This window comes from Bubalus kerabau, chromosome 2 (genome assembly GCF_029407905.1).
Source record: "Bubalus kerabau isolate K-KA32 ecotype Philippines breed swamp buffalo chromosome 2, PCC_UOA_SB_1v2, whole genome shotgun sequence".
In the NCBI taxonomy this organism is placed as follows: domain Eukaryota; kingdom Metazoa; phylum Chordata; class Mammalia; order Artiodactyla; family Bovidae; genus Bubalus; species Bubalus kerabau.
The window spans coordinates 135,394,677-135,414,694 of NC_073625.1; the positions used below are offsets into that span (position 1 = coordinate 135,394,677).

Consider the following 20,018-nt stretch of genomic DNA (forward strand, 5'->3'; position numbering starts at 1 on the left):
TTTTTTATGTTCTATAAATTATGATTCCACGTAAGACTGCATTTGAGAAAACAAATCATGTTGCTTTTAAAAAGAAAATCCCCAAATCTTCCAGTTTATCTTTTTTCCTATAGAAGGAGATTTAATAAAGTCTCATGATATTCTTGAGACTCTGATAAAAAAAAGTGTGAACTGGACAAGAGTACAGTGGAGTTAGGTTGAAGCTGAACAAACGAACAATAGCTGTCATACCAACCTGGTCTTTTCTAGTGACAAGGCAATGTCATCTTGATCAGTTCAATATTTTGGTTACTAACTTGAAAGACTAAATGGTATGCCATTTAAATTTGCTGATAAATAAAAACTGAGTTATCCAGGCAGTATGTTGAGTGTCAGTCTATATTCAAAATTACTTCAAAAGACTAAAAACTAGTAAGACTAAATTAGAGATACAGTTCAGATTCACCTGTGGTCCTTAAACATAATTTTCTCAGTTGTGGAACAGATGAAGTATAACTTAAGTAGTTCATTTGAAAAATACCAACATGTGCTTAGGAACAGCAAGTCCACATGAGTCCAAAATTATTTTTTAAAAAATACAATTTTAAACTACATTATGTTCAATCCCTGGGTCATGAAGACCCCCTGAAGAAGGGAATGGCTACCCATTCCAGTATTCTTGCCTGGAGAATCCCATGGACAGGGGAGCCTGACAGGCTACAGTCCATGGGGTCACAATGGGATTGCAAAGAGTCACACATGACTTTCACTTTTTCATGTGTAGAATTTATAACATTCCTATTGTCCTCTACAGTGGCTGGTCTACATCTGGAGAGCATATTTGATTTGGATATGTGAAACTAAAGTAGCTATCAAAGAAGGTGAAGAAAATATTGAGGGATGAGCAATGTTACATGAGAAAGGGTTGGAGAGGTTGAAAATGTTGAGATGATGAAAGTGAAAGTCACTCAGCCATGTCAGACTCTTTGTGACCCCATGGACTATACAGTCCATGGAATTCTCCAGGCCAGAATACTGGAGTGGGTAGCCTTTCCCTTCTCCAGGGGATCTTCGCAACCCAGGGATTGAACCCAGGCCTCCCGCATGGCAGGCAGATTCTTTGCCAGCTGAGCCACAGGGAAGGACAACATTAAACGGGCATCAAACACCTGGAGGCCTACTAGACGAAGTAACAGTTCTCTGTATTCAAAAGAACAAACCCAGGACCACAGGACAAAACCAGGAACAAAGGGCAAAACCAAGTAAATAGCGAAGATTTTGTTCAGTACACAGGAAAATTTGTCATTAGGCTCATCCTACAGGGCATGGTCAGCCTCACCAAACAGACTTACAGATCTTGGTAAATCTTCAAGCAGAAGCTTTAAAAAGATCAAATGTAAAGATTAAATCTCAAGGTAAAAGGTTAAATTACAAAATCCTGAAGCATTTCTTTTAGAATTTAAGCTGCTATGATTCTATGTACAATAGAAATGTAAGAGATCTTAACTTAGCCATTCACACAAAGAAACTGGGAGGGCACCAAGGTTCATGGCTAAGGACATGGGATGGCCACAAGGGAGAATAAACTCATGGTAATTATTTATCACTCTATTTCTTTTAAATGAAAATAGCATTCTAAACTATATGACTTTAGAAGAAAAATAAATTTTTGAATAATGTTTCTGTATTATAAATCTCTTATGATCCAACTTGCTGTTTTTTTTTAATCTTTGTTGTATTGAAAATGATATATCAACTCTACGAGACATTTTAAGATTAAAAAATTTTATCTTCATCTCTAACACACTATGTTTTCATGTTATCTATTTTGTCCTCATGTATTTATATTTTTAGGTTTGCATTATCCAATACTGACATTTTGTTTTCACATATATCATTAAAATTATTACCATTTTTTACTATTCTGTAGCATTCATAGTGTGTCTCAGTAACTGATTAATATTCTCTTTCCACAGTGTTTCATAATCAATCTTTAAGGTTTGGGATTTTGTTGTTGCTTTTATAAACAATGTTAAAATAAATAGCTTGATGAGTTCTAAATATTTCTTGGCTATTATAAATAATTACACTTATAGAAAAAACTTTAAAATCAATTCATAAAGTTCAGAAAAGGCCCTATTGTAAATTTTACTAAAACTGCATTGAGTTTATACAGTAATTTGAGATAAATAATATCTTTACAACATTGAATCTTTCTCTTAAGAAAGAAACATATTTGTCTTTGGTTTATTCAGAATACTGGAGTGGGTTGCTGTTTCCTTCTCCAGGGGATCTTCCCAACCCTGGGACCAAACCCATGTCTCCTGCCATTCCTGCATTGGCAGGAGGATTCTTTACCACTGAGCCACCTGGGAAGCCCCCTTTATGAGAATAACAATGCCTTATTTTTGTTTGCATTTCCTGGGCCTAACACAGTGTCTCATATAGAGTAGGTACATGATAGCTATTTAACAAAGAAATGAAGGAATGCATATTTCAGATGGGAAAAGGGCCAGCATGAAATGCCAAGACACTGGTTTTGGAAGGTTTTTTTGGGTGATTCTTGAAGCAACTGCAGAATTCAAACTTCAAGCCTATCTATGTCATGATTTCCTATGATTTAAAATATTTATGAAACATGTCAACTGCAGTTACCAGACTTTTTAAAAGAAAGCATGATTGCCTTCAGCCCTTTCCCTATTGATGCCATGGAGAAGGGATGGGCTACTCACTCCAGTATTCCTGGACTTCTCTGGTGGCTCATATGGTAAAGAATCTACCTGAAATGTGAGAGATGTGGGTTTGATCCCTGGGTTGGGAAGATCCCCTGGAGGAGAGCATAGTAACCCACTCCAGTATTTTTGCCTGGAGAATCCCAGTGGACAGAGAAGCCTGGGAGGCTGCAGTCCATGGGGTCACAAAGAGTCAGACACAACTGAGCAACTAAGAACACACGCACCCCTTAAAGGAAGATTAGTGTCCCACCAAAGATTTCTGCAAACGTCTAGGGAGCTTGTTCTTTACGGACACTTCTAACCCTAACCCTTAATTCTACAGAATTACTTTAAGGACTATCTGGCTGTCTTATGTGTTATACATTGTCTTCATTGTATCAACATAAAACAGGGCACTTGATCATGGTCATTAGTAAAAATGGAAGCTAACAAACATTACTCATAGAAAACTTCTGTGTGAAAAGCTTTTTTTTTTTTTTTTAAAGCAAATAAAACATTTATTGTTCGGATTTTTTTTTCCATTTTTTTTCTTTTTTTTACAAAAACATGCATACATACAGAGGGTATACTGGTCCTGGAGAAGACACACATGCTTGCATGCACACAAACTCCCTCTTACTCTTTCACTCACACACACACACACACACACACACACACACACACACATACTTTCCTTCTTGGTCCCAGGCCTCAACCCCAGAAGCCTCGAAGACTGTGCCAGGGTAGCCTCACCCTCCCCCATGTCTTCCATCCACTCTCCCACCCCCTTTCCCCTCAGCCAAGCTATTATTATTATTATTATTATTATTACAAAATGATAATGGATCAAAGTACAATTTATCTACAAAAGGTTAAGAACTGTAATTGAATGTTAGCTTTTCCTATTTCAGAAGCACTTTCATTTAGCCCATAATGGGAATTTTCCATCAGATAAATGACCCTGAGGAGCACACAGGCTTTTGTGATATTGCTGGTTCCCCTCTGTCTCAGCCCTCATTCTTCCTTCCTTTGCCCTTTCCATCCCTCCCAGACTTCTCTTCACTATGATACTCATCTTTCTTTGGCCTCACCTTTTGAACTCAGCTCCAGGAACACCTCTGAATATCCAAAACTGATCCAAGTGTTCACATGAAGGGGCTCTATTAATAGCCCAGTAAGCTACTACCCTTGAAAGTGAAAATGACGTCGCTCAGTCGTGTCTGACTCTTTACGACCTCATGGACTGTCAGCTACCAGGCTCCTCAGGAGACAGTCCATGGAGTTTTTCAGGCAAGAGTACTGGAGTGGGTTGCCATTTCTTTCTCCAGGGGATCTTCCCGACCCAGGGATCGAACCCAGGTCTCCCGCATTGCAGGAAGACGCTTTACCATCTGAGCCACAGGGAAGCCCTTAGACTTTAAGGGCCAATTTTCCTTAAAAGGAAGTTGTACTTTTAAATAATAAAGTTTTATATTTGCATTAAATATAAAAATAATTAGGCATATTTATCTGTCTTATATCCCCAAATTAAAATGTTTACCCAAAACATAAGCCCCTAAAATCATTCACGCACCAAAATTTGTGGACATTAATTTACCCAGCAGGCTATGAGACAAAGACTAAGAAATACTAAAATGATCTATACATAAGGACAGTAGCTATTTTAGAATATTTGTGTGTAATCTTTTCACAAGATAATCTGTCTGCAAATGTCATACATTCCAGTAATTGCAGAATAAAATATAAAAATGACATAGTTATGTCTTTATTTGATGATGAGAATTCCAAGATGCCAATCCACAGAAAAAGAATGAGAGAGCTATTTTATTATTTAGAACATATATTCACTGGTAATATTTCTCTAACTAAAAAGAGTATATAAAATAGCATACTTAGATTTCTGAAAGACAATGTTCTTATCCACAGAGTGCTACTAGTCACTATAAAACCAATAGTTAATCAGTGGTATTTAGCTTAATCTTTCAAAAAAAATTAAAAAAAAACACTGCCCATGTGTGTTGTACAGTAAATATTCTCTGGATCTGTTTAAAATGAATACAGCTGTGACAAGAGTGTTTGCTCTTTGTCCATGGACCATTTGCTATCTGTAGAGAATAAAACAAATGGCATATTATTTCATTTCAGCACAGAAGAGAGGAAAGTTCAGCTAGTCTCTGCTTAGAGGTCCATTTTTCCACTATGCAGAATTTACTATTTTTATTTTTCAGACATGTTACTATCTTTATTTTTACTGGTTATAAAGGTAATGTTTGCTTCTTGTTGAATTTTCAAATAACAGAGAAGTAGAATAAAATTGTACCTACTTCTAACTTTATTGTATATTACCCATGTGTCCTTAAAATTTGCAATTTGGGGTAAATACATAGTTAACATATATACATAGAACACAATAGGAAAATGTTGGTTTTTATCTTACAAGAGAGAATCTTCTTTAAGAAAGAGTCTTCTTTAATTAAGAGCAATATGCTCATTATTATTATTTTTTTTTTTTTGAAAGAATTAGCACACAGGTATGAGTCTCTGTGACCCCATGGTCTGCAGCCCGCCAGGCTCCTCTGTCCATGGGATTTTCCAGGCAAGAATATTAGAGCAGGTTGCCATTTCTTTCTCCAGGGGATCTTCCTGACCCAGGAATTGACCCTGTGTCTCCTGTATTGGCAGGAGGATTCTTTACCACTGAGCCACATGGGCCATCTATTAATTCAAGCAAACAGCAATTACTCTTAAGTCTTCTTTCCTTTCCTATCCTGATAAGACTCTCTAGAAAATTCTATGGCCAAATGAAAAAAAATAATAACAGGGTACCAAAACTATTGTCTCTCTTTGCATACTATCTGTGAGATTTTCTTTGCATTTGATAAATCCAGGGTCAACTTGTGCATCCAAGAATTATGGGTGCAATTTTCAACATTACATGCATTAATAAAAAATTTCATTCTAGAGTATATTGTTATCATATAGCACATTATATTGGAATTTGACAATTTTTTCCAGTCATAAAACTTCTATAGTTTGAAGAAAATTTTTCTTAAATAATAAATTGCTATTGATCAATTTTTAAGGTTTATTATTCAGCATTTCTTTCTAAATCCTAGGCTTTTTTCTCCTAATTAAGTCTGTAAGTAAATTCATTCCAAGCATTTCCACTTTTAAGTTTCTTCTTCAAATGACAAATTAAATTTTAGAATTTAGAAAATGAAACATTTATTGTCATCTGTATTCAACTATATTTGCTATGCATTTATGTCAGATGGGTAAAGAATAAATCTTACAGCAACATGAATGTGTACACTTTTATACAAACAGCAAAGTAGGTAATTAGTGGGATGGATTTGGGGAGGGAATTTATTTGGTCAATCAACTATTATAACTAGGCAATTAAAATGCAAAACTTTGGTCCACAATATGTACAAAATTAAATATGAAACAGGAATACAAGTCTATTTTATGAGAGCAAACAAGATTTTGATAAGACAAAAATTTACCAAGTGTAACTACCATTTCCAGTTTTCTAGTGAAGATTATGCTATTAGACTTTAGGGAACTAGTAACTGAGAATAAATCAAATCTATCTTCTTAACAGAGGCATCAAAATATACACTATACAATCCATTACTTAGTGTCATCAGGGAAAATAAAGTTTATATAAATCTGGGGCTATATAAAACACACTCTGCCAAAAGTTGCATTTTCCTTTAATAAACTGCTATCTTAAACTGTCTTTGTGTGAAGAAAAGCACACCTCTTTTAAAGTTCCCACACATATATGGTATAGTTACATCCTGTGTGGTGATCCTTTTCAGATCTCAGTGTCAGAAAATGATAGTTGCAGCAATGAATGGTGATTCAGCTGTGGTAATAACCTCATTCTTTTATTTTGTTTTCTGGATATCTAGGCATACAGCCCCAAACAAGACAATCAATGGATCTTTAAACAGAAAGATTAGCAACAAATGACACTGAAAATTTCTGGAAGAATATCTAATTGTGAAGAAACAAACCAATTATGATAACAGAATTCCATCTTATTAAGCTGCATGTGACCAAGTTACAGAGCTTTGATGAAGTCTTTCTATTGGTAAAGAGCAATATTTGATTTAGCCTCACATTAAGAGACAAATTAGGGCTTGCCAGCTACCAACCAATCTGTCAGCTGATAAAGCATCCAGTGGAGAAAACAACCCTGATCTATATAAGTAGTAGATACTTTATCCACATTTAAAGAGTCGGTAATGCTTTAGTATTTTGCAGTATTAAAGTATAAATAGCATCTGAGGAGAAGGATACTACTGTATATTAAAATAGGATCCCCCCTTCCCCCTTGGAGGATCTCAGCTGTTTTTCAACCTCTTAGATGCATGCTTCTGTTCCAGGTCTATGGGGAATAGCAACATATCTTTCAAAATCATCCAAGGAAGTGTACTTATTTATTTCACTTTTCATGGAAAAACACAACTTCCACTTGCCTCCACTGACAGGCCTTTCCAAATCCCTCCTTTGATCTCAAAAAGTATAGCCCTTCTTAAAGTGGTAGGATGTGGCCACCATATCCTGACTGCCATCAGCTGTACACAGTGAGGTGTCGCTCCAGGACCTTGCTTCAGACAGGCAGAGTCTTTACCATCTGAGCCACCAGAGAAGTCCAGGGGTGGCCTTAGACCTTCTTTATAACTGGAGAGAACTGCTGACTCATCTCTCTCTCTGTGAAGCAAGATTGAACCATGAGCCTTTGGAGTTGGAGCACTGACTCCAAGACCCTAGACTGCCAGAAAACTAACCCTAGGGGGTATCATATACTGAGAACTCACACAAAGGAAGCCATTGGAATCAAGACCTGGCACCACCCAGCCACCAGTAGCACACTGTGCAGGTTGCTTCATCTAAACAATAAACAAAACAAAAATACAAACTCAATCATCAGCAGACAGGATTACCACCACACTCAGCCTTGCCCATCAGAGGAAAAACAAACAAACAAAAACTCAGCACAAATCTCACCCTCTGCGAAGCTTACACAAACCACTGGACCAACCTTAGGAGGGCAGAAACCAAAAGGAAGAAAGAATTCAATCTTAAAGCTGGGGAAAAGGAGACCTCAAACAAAATAACTTAAAAAAAAAAATGGAAAGGCAGAGAAATAGTACACAAGTGACAGAACAAACTAGAAACACAGAAGTCCAAATAAATGAAGAGGAAATAGGCAAATCACCTGAAAAAGAATTCAGAATAATGATAGTAAAGATGATCAAAACCCTTGAAAACAAAATGGAGAAAATGCAACATTCAATTAACAAAGACCTGGAAGAATTAAAGAATAAACATGCAGAGACAAACAACACAATTATTGAAATTAAAAATATTCTAGAAGGAATCCGTAGCAGACTATCTGAAGGAGAAGAACAGATCAGTGAGCTGGAAGATAAAATGGTGGAAATAAACTTCTGAAGAGCAGAATAATTAAAAAGAATGAAAAGAACTGAGGATAGTCTCAGAGAACTCTGAGACCATATTAAATGCACCAACAATCAAATTATAGGAGTTTCAGAAGAAGAATAGAAAAAGAAAGGGTATGAAAAAATTTTTAAAGAGATTATAGTTGAAAATTTCCCCAAGATGAAAAAGGAAATAATCAATCAAGTCCAAGAGGCACAAAGAGTCCCATACAGGATAAACCCAAAGAGAAACACACCAAGACACATACTAATCAAACTAACAAAGACTAAACATAAAGACAGAATACTAAAAGCAGCAAGGGAAAAGCAACAAGTAACATGCAAGTGAAACCACTTGCTTAACAGCTGATTTTTCAGCAGAAACTCTGCAGGCCAGAAGAGAATGGTGGGATATATTTAAAGCACTGAAAGGGAAAGATCTATAACCAAGATTACTGTACCCAGCAAGGATCTCATTCAAAATTAATGGAGAAATAAAAAGCTTTTCAGACAAGCAAAATTTAAGTGAATTCAGTACCACCAAATCAGCTTTACAATAAATGTTAAATGGAATTATATAGTCAAGAAATACAGGAGAAGAAAAAAGATCTACAAAATCAACCCCAAACAATTAAGAAAATGGTAATAGAAACATATATATCAATAATTACTTTAAATGTAAATAGATTAAATGCTCCAACCAAAAGACACAGCCTGGCTGAACGGATACAAAAACAAGACCCGTATATATGCTGTCTACAAGAAACCCACTTCAGACCTCAAGACACATATAGACTGAAAGTGAGAGGATGGAAAAATATATTCCATGCAAATGGGAAGCAAAAGAAAGCTGGAGTACCAATCCTCATATAAGATAAAAATAGACCTCAAAATAAAGATTACAAGAAATAAGGAAGGATACTACATAATGATCAAGGGATCAATCCAAGAGGAAGACATAATGATTGTAAATATTTATGCACTCGACATAGGAGCACCTCAATACACAAGACAAACACTAACAGACATAAAAGAAGAAATTGACAGTAACACAATAATAGTAAGAGACTTTAAGACCCCACTCACACCAATGGACAGATCATCAAAACAGAAAATTAATGAGGAAACACAAGTTTTAAATGATACATTAGATGAGATGCATCTCATTGATACCTTCAGGACATTTCATCCAAATGCAGAAGAATACACCTACTTCTCAAGTGCACATGGAACATTCTCCAGGATAGATCACATCTTGGTTCACAAATCAAACCTTAGTAAATTTAAGAAAATTGAAATCATATTAAGCATCTTCTCTGACCACAATGCTATGAGACTAGATATCAATTGTAAGAAAAAAACTATAAGAAACACAAACACAGAGATTAAACAACACATTTCTAAATAACCAACAGGGTACTAAAGAAATCAAAAGGGAAATCAAAAATTTTCTAGAAACAAATGACAGTGAAAATACAACTCAAAACTTACGGGATGCAGCAAAAGCAGTCCTTAGCGGGAAGTTTATAGCAATAGAATCTGACCTCAAGAAACAAGAAAAACATCAAATAGACAACCTAATTTTATACCTAAAGCAACTGGAAAAAGAACAACAACAACAACAACAAAAAAAAAAAAAACCCAAAAATTAGTAGAAGGAAAGAAATCATAAAGATCCAAGCAGAAATAAATAAAAAGAAATGAAAGAAACAATAGTAAAGATTAATAAAACTAAAAGCTGTTTTTTTGAGAAGACTATTATGAACACCTATATGGCAGTAAAATAGATAATTTGGAAGAAATGGACAGATTCTTAGAAAAATTCAATCTTCCAAGACTTAACCAGGAAGAAATAGAAATTATGAAAAATTCAATTGCAAGTACTTTAATTGAAGCTGTGATCAAAAATCTCCCAAAAATCAAAAGCCCAGGACCAGATGGCTGCACAGGAGAATTCTATCAAGCATTTAGAGAAGAACTAATGCCTATCTTTCTAAAACTCTTTCAAAAAATTGCAGAGGAAGGACCACTTCCAAACTCATTCTACAAGGCCACCATCACCCTGACACCAAAACCAGAGAGACAACACAAAAAAAGAAAACTACTGGCCAATATCACTGGTGACATAGATGCAAAAATCCTCAACAAAATTTTAGCAAACAGAATTCAGCAACACATCAAAAATCTCATACACCATGATCAAGTTTGGTTTATTTGAAGAATGCAAGGATTCTTCAATACACTCAAATCAATCAATGTGATATACCATATTAAAAATTGAAAGATAAAAACCATATGGTAATCTCAATAGATGCAGAAAAAAAGTCTTTGACAAAATTCAGCACCCATTTATGATTAAAACTCTTTAAAAAATGGGCATAGAAGGAACTTACCTCAACATAGTAAAGGCCATATATGATAAGCCTACAGCAAACATTATTCTCAATGGTGAAAAACTGAAAGCATTCCCCCTAAGATCAGGAACAAGACAAGGGTGTCCACTTTCACCTTATTATTCAAAATAGTTCTGGAACTCCTAGCTACAGCAATCAGAGAAGAAAAAGAAGTAAAAAGAATCCAGATTGGAAAAGAAGTAAAGCTCTCACTGTTTGCAGATGACATGATACTGTACATAGAAAACCCTAAAGATACTATCAGAAAATTACTAGAGCTAATCAGTGAATTTAGCAAAGTTGCAGGATACAAAATCAATACACATAAATCACTTGCATTTCTATATGCTAACAATGAAAAATCAGAAAGAGAAATTAAGGAATCAATGCCATTCACCACTGCAACAAAAAGAATTAAATACCTAGGTATAAACTTACCTAAGGAGACAAAAGAACTGTACACAGAAAATTAGAAGACACTGATGAAAGAAATCAAAGATAACACAAACAGATAGAGAGATACTCCATGTTCTGGGTAGGAAGAATCCATATTGTGAAAATGACTATACTGCCAAATGCAATCTACAGATTCAATGCAATCCCTTTAAGATTACTAATGGCATATTTTCACAGAACTAGAACAAAAAGTTTCACAATTCATACGGAAACACAAAAGACCCTGAATAGCCAAAGCAGTCTTGAGAAAGAAGAATGGAGCTAGAGGAATCAACCTTCCTGACTTCAGATTATACTATAAAGTTACAGTCATCAAGACAGTGTGTTACTGGCACAAAAACAGAACTAGAGACCAATGGAACAAGATAGAAAGCCCAGAAATAAACCAATGCACCTATGGGTACCTTATTTTTCACAAAGGAGGTAAGAATATACAATGGGGCAAAGACAGCCTCTTCAATAAATGTTGCTGGGGAAACTGGACAGCTACATGTAAAACGACAAAATTAGAAAACTTCCTAACACCATATACAAAGATAAATTCAAAATGTATTAAAAACCTAAATGTAAGACCAGAAACTATAAAGCTCTTAGAGGAAAACATAGGTAGAACACTCAATGACATAAATCAAAGCAAGATCCTCTATGACCCACCTCCTAGAGATAAAAACAAAAGTAAACAAGTGGGACCAGATTAAACTTAAAAGCTTTTTCACAGCAAAGTAAACTATAAGTAAGGTGAAAAGACAACCCTCAGAATGGGAGAAAATAATACCAAAGGAAACAACTGTCAAAGGATTAATTTCCAAAATATACAAGCGGCTCATGCAACTCAATGCCAGAAAAACAAACAACCCAATCAAAAAGTGGCAAAAAGACCTAAACAGACATTTCTCCAAAGAAGACATACAGATGGCTAACAAACACATGAAAAGATGCTCAGCATCACTCATTGTTAGAGAAATGCAAATCAAAACTACAATGAGATATCACCTCACACTGATCAGAATGGCCATCATCAAAAAGTCTACAAACAATAAAAGCTGGAGAAGGTGTGGAGAAAAGGGAATGCTCTTACACTGTTGATGGGAATGTAAATAGATACAGTCACTATGAAAGACGGTATGAAGACTCCTTGAAAAACTAGGAACAAAACCACCATCTGACCCAGCTATTCCACTCCTAGGCATATTCCTTGAGGAAATCAAAATTGAAGAAGACATATGCATCCCATTGTTCATTGCAGAATTGTTTAAAATATCTAGAACATGGAAGCAACCTAGATGCCCATGGACAGAGGAATGGATAAAGAAGTTGTGGTACATATACACAATGGAATATTACTCAGCCATAAAAAGGAATGCATTTGAGTCAGTTCTGACGAGGTGGATGAACCTAGAACCCATTATACAGACTGAAGTGGGTCAGAAAGAGAAAGATAAATATCGTATTCTAACACACATATACAGAATCTATTAAAATGGGACTGAAGTATTTATTTACAGGGTAGCAATGGAGAAACAGACATAGAGAATAGACTTATGGACATGGGGAGAGGGGAGGAGAGAGTGAGATGTATAGAAAGAGTAACAGAAACTTATATTACCATATGTAAAATAGATAGCCAGCAGGAATTTGCTCTATGGCTCAGGAAACTCAAACAGGGACTCTGTGTCAACCTAGAGGGGGTGGGATGGGGAGGGAGATGGGAAGGAGGTTCAAAAGGTTGGGGATATATGTATACCTATGGCTGATTCATGTTGAGGTTTGACAGAAAACAACAAAATTCTGTAAAACAATTATCCTTCAATAAAAAAATAAATTAAAAAAATGAGATTTTACCTTACATCTGTTAAAATGACTATCATTAAAATGACAAGAAATAACAAGTATTGGCTTGGATGTGGAGAAAGGAGAATCCATGTTCATTGTTGGTAGGGATGAATAAAATTGGTGCAGCCACTATGGAAAACAGCATGAAGCTTCCTCAAAAAATTAAAATTAGAACTATCATTGTGATCCAGCAATCTCACTTCTAGGTATTTCTGAAGGTAATGAAATAACTATACTGAAGAGATAAGCTGCACCCCCAAGTTCACTGCAGCATTATTTACAATAGGCAAGACATGAATACAACTTAAGTGTCCATTGAAGAATAAGTGAATGGGGAACACATGTATACCTGTGGCGGATTCATTTTGATATTTGGCAAAACTAATACAGTTATATAAAGTTTAAAAATAAAATAAAATTAAAAAAAAAGAATAAGTGAATGAAGAAAATATGATATGTAAAATGTAATATTTTTCATCTATAAAAAAGAAAGAAATCCTGCTATTTGGGACACTATGGATGAAACTTCAGGGCATTACACCAAGTAAAATAAGTCAGACAGAGAAAGACAAATACGAATGATTTCACTTTTATGTGGAATCTGAAAAAAAAAAAGATTCATATAAAGAGAAAACAAATTGGTGATTGCCAGAGGCAGAAGGGGTTCAGGTGAGGGCAAAATAGGTGAAGGTGGTCAAAATGTACAAACTTCCAGTTATAAAATAAAGAACCCCTGGTGATGTAATGTATAGCATGGTAACTATGGTTAATGATGCTGTATATTTGAAAGTTGTTAAGAGAGTAAATCTTTACCTTTCATTCAAAAAAAAAAAGTAGTAGGATGTGCAGATCACATTCTAATAAATTGGTTGACTGCTACTATTTAGCTGGTGTTGTTTAGTTTTAAGTTGTGTCCCACTCTTATGTGACCCCATGGACTATAGCCCACCAGGCTCCACTGTCTATGGGATTTCTCAGGCAAGAATACTGGAGTGGGTTTCCATTTCCTTCTGCAGGGGATCTTCCTGACCCAGGGATCAAACCCACATCTCCTGCTTTGGCAGGTAGATTCTTTACCACTGAGCCACCATAGTCATCTTCATTTTACGAATTGGAAAATGATGAAGGTATCCTTTATCAAAAGGTGAATTCATTACTAGGTAAAGGAGAAAGGCATTTAGCAAATACAGAATTTGCAAAAGAGTGAATTCTAGGTTACATGTTAAGTTAGCAAGACCGTTTGGAGAGCAAGTCAGAATAAGGAAGTTTACACCACATAAAGTTTGCTGTCATACAAGTGGGACAAGTTAAGCACATAGATTTTATCTCTTGAAGCAGAAAATCCAACTGAAGATGAATAGCTCTTGTTATCCTCTGAAGATAATGACAATGGGGATCCTTATCCATTATAATATCAGAATTTTATGATATTATGAGAAAATATGCAAATAGATGAACCCAGCAAGTAATAAGAGGCAATAAGATACTAGATCTAATCAACTCCTCGATAAAAGGTTTAGGGAAAAGTAGAGGAGAGGTTTGCACCACACACAAAAAATAACATAATGAAGAATAAGAATTTGACATCCATATAAAATGGTTAACATAAGCATTCAGCTCTGGGGAATGCTGATCTCTTCTTTTTCCACTGGTTGTGGTCAAGTCAGTGTAGGAATAGAGTTACATAGCATTTCCCTCCCCATGTTTGGCCTCTTTTACTTATCTGCTTTTTTGTTCAGTCACTCAGTTGTGTTCTATTCTTTGTGACCCCATGGGCTGCAGTATGCCAGGGTTCCCTGTCCTTCACCATCTTCTGGAGCTTGCTCAAACTCATGTCCATTGAGTCAGTGATGCTTATCTGCTAGGGGGTCCATAAATTCAGGACGGGGGTAATTAGGTGCTCCCTAACTCCACTGTTTCCCTGGTTAAGTTGGCCTGAGATGGTGCTAGCCTCTAATATTGCCCTCAGTGTTGCTCAGAAGGGTTGGACCATACCCATAGGGGTAATCAAACATATAGTCAACAAAATGACTCTAAAATTGATTCTCCAAGTCAAGTCAATAGTGAAACATTTGCTTATATCATGAAGTTTGATTTGTACAACACTTAGACCCTCCTGAAGCACAGTTTGGATCCCAGAGCCTTACAAAGTGTATGGCAACTATGAGGGACTCAATCAGGGCATCCTCAGTAAAAAATGTCACTCTTCTCAAACTGTCTTTTATTTGCTCTTTCTTACTGAATACTATTTCTGTGCTTTTCCCCAGCAGGCTAAAATGCACTAAATTACCTTTCCAACACTGTCTGTCTCACCTTGAGACTTGAAACTTTCTGTCCACAGATCCTCTAGAAGAGCACTACAAAACCACATATCCTCTCATTTATTTTTAAGTTGGTCTTGAAAAAATTTTATTACAAGTTCAAATTATTATAACAATGTAATTCTAAATATTTATGCCTTTAATAAACATAATAATGTTTATTATATAATTATTATATTACTTTATATCTATTCAATGAAATAAAAATAATTTGATAACCACAATAATCCATTTAAAATGCACTTGAACATGATCTTTAACAGTCAGAATTTTCACATCACTCACTTTTGTCCTTAAACTCATATCTCCATTTTTCTCCCTCAGTATTTTATCCTAATGCAGCTTTATGCTTGAAAGTCTTTTATTGATCATCTCATTATATGTAGTTGCAACAACTACCTGTCTATTTAGATATATAGTTTTCCCTGTGACCACAAAAGATTAAACATTAAATATTAAAGTATTCAATAATCAAAAAATTTTGGCTGAAGTAGATGGTAATACTCTTCTATGAGTCTGAACAAGTTTTTAAGTTTTCAGTGAAGTACAAAATACCAAGTTGCCTCCCACAGGAGTTCCTTTTTCTCAAATATTTAATAATCTGTTGGAAACAAAGCTTTATTTTCTTTTTATTTGAAATCTTGTAGGACGCACCCCAAAAATGCAGAAAGAAACAGAGACCCATGAAAATGCTTACTAAGCTCTCAAGTTTGAAAATGGCAAAAGTGCAGATAAGGCACTCTGAAGAGACTGGTATTTACCAGCATACTTTTTACAAATTTTAATTACTCTAATTCTAAGTTAAAGGAAGATATTGAGCACTGGCATAAATTTATTGGCTGGATGAAAAAGAGATACCACAACCTTCAGTACTTCTTACCATTAGGACCAATTCTCATAGAGATGCAGTATTGGACAAAATTTAGGAGACAGAAGAAGCTAGTTTACTGAACAAAATGAAGCATCATTAATTCTACCAGCCAATTTATGAAATCCTGTGACCTTGACTCAGGTCAAAATCCTGTTTCTAATGCCAACCTTTGCCTTAACCCAAATATGAATAAGACGGGAAAAGATGGGGAACCCTACCACTACTGACCATGACAGAATTACTGGCAGACCCCACTATTTCAAGCATTTGTTTTGTTTTTTGTTTGGTACCTCCGAGTATTTTCACTTCTGGGTAGTTTATCAGACTAAGACTAAGAACGGGTGAGAATGAGAATTGAACTTTGTCAAAATAGAAGAAAGAGGAAGTGAAAAATGAAAATCAGCACATTAACTCAAAGTAAAGTAATTAGGGACCTTAATTATATCTACAAAAATCCCTTCATCTTTTCCCATGTTAGCAACCTAATCACAGAATGACAAGTCCTGTATTATCAGGCTTCTTTCACATTCTAGAAAGGGGAGTATATACAGCATGGACCCAGGGAGCAGGAATCTTGGTGGCCATCTTGGAATCTCCCTACCAAAAATTAAATCTTCCTAAATTTCAAAAATTGCTGACATCTTCTAATGCTATTCATTTACAAATAGGCTCTACACACATTGTCTTTAACAAAATGCCCCTTTTCTCTTTGACCCAGCTTTCAAGGCTTAGTTCAAATTCCTTCCTTCCACAGTCCTTAATCTGTATTTCCCTTATGGTAGTCTTATTATTCAGGTAAGTATTTTATTCCGTTTATAGACAAGCAACTCTGTGAACCATATCTGATTTATCTTTACATTATTCACAGGATCAAGCAGTGACTTGAAAGAGAAGACACCAACATATTTGATTAGTGATTAAATGAAAAAATAAAAATTTGTATTGTCTATACATGAGTATGGTTCTAGCTCTGACTTCTGAAGCTCTTTTCTCATACTGAATTATATCTATGACTAGGATGGAAGTGTACAGAAAACAGGACCACAAGATAGACTCAAGGAAATATTGTATACCTGGGGTGCATGCATGCTAAGTCTTTTCAGTTTCATCTGACTCTGTGTGACCCTATGGAACATAGCCCACTAGGCTCCTCTGTCCAAGGGATTCTCCAGGCAAGAACACTGAAGTGGGTTGCCATGTCCTCCTCTAGGGTATCTTCCCAAACTAGGGATCGAACACACATCTCTTATGCCTCCTGCACTGGTGGGTGGGTTCTTTACCACTAGCACCACCTGGGAAGCCACCGCACTACGTGAAGTATAGGAAATATTTTGTAATAATTGTAAATGGAAAGTATTCTTTAAATTATATAAAAATTAAAAAAAAATTAAAAAGGAGAACAGGGCCAGTGTCTTCTCTGTCTTTCTTAACATGTTTCATTACAAACCTTAGATGTAATTTCTACATATCTCTGTATTTACAACCCAGTAGTCTAACTGCCCAAGGTGGCTCAGTGGGTAAAGAATCTGCCTGCAAGGCAGGAGATGCAAGAGATGCTAATTTGATCCTTGGGTCAGGAAGATCCCTTGGAGAAAGGCATGGCAACCCACTCCAGTATTCTTGTCTGGAGAATCCCATGGACAGAGGTGCCTTGAAGGCTACAGTCCATAGAGGCACAAAGAGTCAGACGTAACGAAAGTGATTGAGTATGCATGCACAGTCTTAGCTCACTGATACAGACTGACTCTACGAGTAATCAGGCATGTACCTGGTGTGGCTTATGGTAATGTGTTTTTTTTTTTTTTTCATTGTTTCCATCTATTTTGAGGAAAGTTAATATTGTTGAAATTGCTGAAAAAGTTGGAGCTCTTTGGGATTCCGGGTCTCCAATATTTAGCAAGTATCTTCCTACTCTCAGATTCCAAAAGGAAATTTGAACAGAAGATCCACTACTTCAAAATACCTTCCTGTGACTATCACCACAAACCATTCTGTGGAACCCCCAGCTCTGGTGAGGTGGACCAAATCACAGGAAAGCCATAGGGAAAAATATTTGACCTTTAGTAAAAAGCCCAGACTAAATAAATAAATAAATAAATAAAAAGGCTCTTTGGAAATTTATGGTAGACTCACATATTAATCTCTTTTGCTCCTGTCTCTTTTTATTTATTTTTAAATGAATTTTTATTGAGTATAGTTGTTTTACAATGTTTTAGTTTCTACTGTACAGAAAGTTTAATCAGCTATACATATACATGTATCTCCTCCCTTTTAGACTTCCCTTTCATTCAGGTCATCATAGTGCATTAAGAAGAGTTCCCTGTGCTATACAATATGTTCTCATTAGTTATCTATCTTACATATAATAACAATAGTGTATATGTGTCAATATCAATCTCTGAATACCTCCCACTCCCTATCTTTTCCCCTTGGTATCCATATATTTGTTCTCTTATGTCTGTGTCTCTATTTCTGCTTTGAAAATAGGATCATCTAGGATGGACTGAGAGAAGGTCATACAGAGTGAAGTAAGTCAGAAAGAAAAAACAAATATATTAACACATATATGTTGATTCTAGAAAAATGGTATAGATGATTTTATTCACACCTTAATCTTCACCCTGATGATCTTGCCACACAGATGGCTATAGGGAATTCCTGCCCTACCCCCAGAGGGGGGAAAAAAAGAAACATCAAAGGAAAGGAAGAATTTTTCTCCTAGGCTAAGAGCAGAGTGAAACTAACTCACACACTGCTGAGACTTTCTAATACAGGAAGGTTCCCTCCTTTGGGAATAGCCCAAGACCCCTCTATCATGCAAAAGAACCAACAACCAGATGGTGCAATCCTAAATGGAACAAATGCAGTGGAAGCAAGTCATGCAGACACACTTTAAAATTCTTTGTCAGGTGAGAAGGGACCCCTACTTGATCTGAATTTACAGGTTAATATTATACATGATCTTGCCCCACAGCAGGCATGTTCTTGCCTTGTCAGCTAGAAGGAAGGTGTGCCACTGATTTTGGAGAGAGCTCCTACCTACTCAGTGACCTGACACGATGAGAAATCTTACTTGCATTTCTGTGGATGATGTTTTATTAGATGCTTACTTGTGTTGATGATTGGCCTCTTCCATTTCCTCTTTTCCTAAGTACCTGTCAGATACTTAAGAAAAAAAAAGTGAATAAGCTTGACATTAAAAAAAAGAACAACTAAACTAAAATCCTTCAAGTTAAATAGGCCACTCTCTGCAATATAGGAAGTTGCATAACAAGTAAAATTCCTTGAGAAGAAAGAGAAGCATGCATGCAGGATTTAATTGCCAGAGTCTAATTAGTTTTTGACTAGTGCTATAAAACTTAGAGAGAAGCAAAGATAAATATTTCAGCTAATTTCCCTATGTACTGTGAATAAAAGAATGGAAATGATTCTCAAAATTGAATGTTATGAAGTCATTTGCAAAGTATATTAAGTCAGTTCTTCTATGTAATGAAGTGTCCTTTACAGTTTAAGAGACTTTCCAGAGCTGACATTTCTCTCATAAAGAACATGGATCTTGTGGCTTCATTATGACTTCTTGAAACAATCTGAACTCTAGACCTTTTCATCTGCCAGCTGAGGACACATCTACAGACTAACTGGTGTTTAATAGCAGTGCAGAGCACCAAGGCTCAAAATTATTTCAACTCTCATGACCTAAATCTCTGGCCAGGAGACATGTTGAAAGCTTCCTTGCTAACACCTCATTTATTTTTTCTCCCTACACTCACTGAGAGAGTTGCACACTGTGCTGACTTTTTAAAAAAATCAGATTGCACGGTGGAAGGTCACTGAGAAATGAATGTCATTATGAAACAATTCAATGCATCACTTCCTTTCCCTTGATCAGTTTGATTCCCTTCACTGGAGGGCTGATAACTTCCCCCAAAGTGGTCTCCTGTGCATGATTACCTGGAGGCAATCTAGATGATGCCACATTAGGGAGGTAAGAAAGAGCA

General features: G+C 35.9%; 1 long non-coding RNA gene across 1 annotated transcript in view; it reads right to left on the minus strand.

The window, feature by feature from the left end:
* The window catches only part of LOC129644914 (uncharacterized), a 33,217-nt gene extending 14,021 nt beyond the window's left edge, over positions 1–19,196 (minus strand). Inside the window, exon 1 of the long non-coding RNA XR_008711048.1 lies at positions 19,131–19,196. This is a non-coding gene — a long non-coding RNA (uncharacterized LOC129644914). The remainder of the gene's footprint in view (positions 1–19,130) is intronic.
* Between the last annotated feature and the right edge of the window lie 822 nt (positions 19,197–20,018).